The sequence below is a fragment of the Arachis ipaensis genome, chromosome B7, assembly GCF_059453495.1.
Source record: "Arachis ipaensis isolate K30076 ecotype BB chromosome B7, ASM5945349v1, whole genome shotgun sequence".
Classification (NCBI taxonomy): domain Eukaryota; kingdom Viridiplantae; phylum Streptophyta; class Magnoliopsida; order Fabales; family Fabaceae; genus Arachis; species Arachis ipaensis.
This window is the reverse complement of record NC_142442.1, coordinates 94,177,059-94,179,857: the sequence shown is the minus strand read 5'-3', so window position 1 is coordinate 94,179,857 and position 2,799 is coordinate 94,177,059. Positions and strand designations below refer to the sequence as shown.

Sequence of the window (2,799 nt, the reverse complement as noted above, 5' to 3'; positions counted from 1 at the left end):
GACTAACACTTATCTATATATGTATATAATGTGATTGGAAGAAAAAGGTCAAAAATCTTAAGTTCATTTCCTAATTTCAATCAAACTAAATCATCAAGTGTATAGGGAATCAAACTAGGTGCAATCATCACATCATCCAAATCACAATCATAACTAATGGCTAAAAAAATCATATGTACAAGCCAAAATTAAAAGAAAATGTAAAAATATGCATTGCTATAATATAATACTAGGTTATGTACAAACAAAGCTAGAAGGTGCAATAAACTAAGTAAAAAGTTTTCAAAATGACAAAATATGTACAAAGTAACTAAAAAGCATAATAAGAAAAAAAACTAAACTAAAAATGTTCGGAAATAAATATTGTGACCCAAAAAACACTGTCAAAGTCGGACGACCTCCCTACACTTAAGGCTTAGCACCGTCCTCGGTGCTTCTAAAATCAGGCTGAGTTGAAGGAGTCCTCCTCGCTAGCCTAAGCTGGTGCGTCCCGCTCCTCCTCTTGGCTGTGCTCTGAGGCGGTGTCAGGCTCCTCTAGTGGGAATACGGTGCAGCCAAAGATCCTCTTCAAGTATTCAAAACATCGCTTATTACGACATTCCATATGATCCATCCGCAGGAAGAGTTGCTACACAAGACGGTAGATCAGCTGTGAGGCTGATGATGGTGCTGCGGCTGAGGGTACTAAGGCTAAGGTCCCTGCCTCTGAAGAAGGTGCTAGCTACCATCTACCTCAGCGTCTAGTGGTTGGCTCAGGACCAAACCAGTCACCGTGAGGAATCACCTTCTTGCTGCCGACGACGGTCGGCCTCTCATCTGTGGTCATCCAGATAACCTCGGGCTCACTGGAAGTTGAGTAATCATGCATGGAAAGGCGAGGTTGCCAATATAGTGAGCCCGCATCGGATGGTACAGTTGTTTACCTTTCAAGACACACCAGACCAAAACCGCGATATCAGCAACAATTTTGGTCTCGTGGGTGCTCGGCATCATGTAATTGGACAGAATCTGCTACCAAATACGAGCCTCATTGGCTAGAAAGCAAACTGAGAACCCCAAGGGATTTATCTTATCAGCACTAAACATCCATGAACTCGAGGTCTTAGCAATCACAGCCAATACCTTGTCCCAGTCAAAAGTCATGAATTTCCTTTCACTTTTTGCCTCGTCATAAGCATCACCTTCACTGGTTTTAGGCTGAAAGTGAAAAGCCTGCCCAATGACCTCTTCAATAACTGGTACCTTCTTGTCTCAAAGGTGAACTACATAGAGGGCCCCGATGTAATAGTTTGCATAAAATTTTTTGGACCTACGATGCATTCACCATTGGAAGTTCCCTTCCTAGGAAACCCCAACCCCGCTGAGCAATTCTGTTATCAGTGTACTTGCTTACCTCATCCGGGATTTGGAGCTTCTTCTCGACATGCGAGCTTCTCTTCCAAAGAAAGTCGGGGAACTTAAGTTCTGAGTAACGGTTGCTGAACTTGTACGTGTTAGTGGGAGGTGTATTCTGATCAATTTTGACTCTCCCACTGATACGTCGTTCATAAAATGCAACATCCACTCCCTCAGCGAACTGTAAGGTTCGTTTCCTTTTTTCAGACCCTATGGCCTTACCCTTGCCTTTTCTGTTAGACATCCTGAAAAACAATAGAGGAAATGGGAATACGAAATATGATCTAAAGGTGATGAGTGGATATTTTATACGCTTTTTGGCATCATTTTCATATAGTTTTTAGTAGTTTTTTTTTGTTTTTATTTAGTTTTTATAGGTTTTAGTGTTAAATTCACATTTTTAGATTCTACTAAGAGTTTTTGTGTTTTTGGACAATTTTAGGTATTTTCTAGTTGAAATTGAGGAGCTGGAGCAGAAGTCTGATTCATAGACAGAAAAAGCACTACAGATGCTGTCTGGATCTGACCTGCCTACATTCGCAAGAGCTTTTCTAGAGCTACAGAAGTCCAAATGAAGCGCTCTCAATGGCTATGAAAAGCTGACTCTCAGAGCTTTCCAGCAATATATAACGTTCTATACCTTTTATCGGATTAGAAGGCCCAAAACTGGCGTCCAACACCAGCTTCATGCTCCTTCCAAGCGTCCAGCGCACAAAGAGCAGAGCCGAGCGTCCAAAGGCCCGGAGAGGACCCCCTAGCTGGCATTCCACACCCAAGGAGCCTCATAGCACGTGGATCTCATTAAAGCTCAGCCCAAACACTCACCAAGTGGGCCTCAGAAGTGGATTTTAGCACTAAATAGACTGTTTTACCCTTACTAGTCATTTGTTTAGTATTTAAAGGATTTGATCTATGTAATTTGGGGGGAACAGACATCACTTTTCTCATTATTTTCATTTTCACCATTGTTTTTTCTTTCAGTATGAGTTTTTAAACCTCCTAGGTTGAGGTGGGGAGCCTTGCAGTGTCTTATGAATTAATAAAAGTATTTCTGTTTCATCCTCAATCTGTGTTTGATCTATCTTTAAGATGTATATTCCAATCTTCATCGTGGTGAGCACGATGATCTGAAAAATTAGCTCTATCCATCACATTAAGATAAACATGCCTGACAAACACCCGCGTCTACTTGGGTTCGTGTGAATACTTGGCCGGAAAGAATGAACCTACAGCTATGTTTATACATCTCTCAGGCGGCTAATCTACAACTTTGTTGGGGACTTCTTGAGACATCAGTTCAACTAATTTCCAGGGAGATTAGGGTCTCTGTGGTAGAGGCTAGAACTAACAGCGCAGCATTCCTCCGATCCGGAAGATTTGACCTCGTCTGTGGCGTTTTGAGTA

At 41.8% G+C, this 2,799-nt stretch overlaps 1 pseudogene; it reads right to left on the bottom strand.

Annotated features, from left to right (window-relative positions):
• Positions 1-733: 733 nt before the first annotated feature.
• LOC148553404 (uncharacterized) lies at positions 734-1,639 on the bottom strand (annotated as a pseudogene).
• Between the last annotated feature and the right edge of the window lie 1,160 nt (positions 1,640-2,799).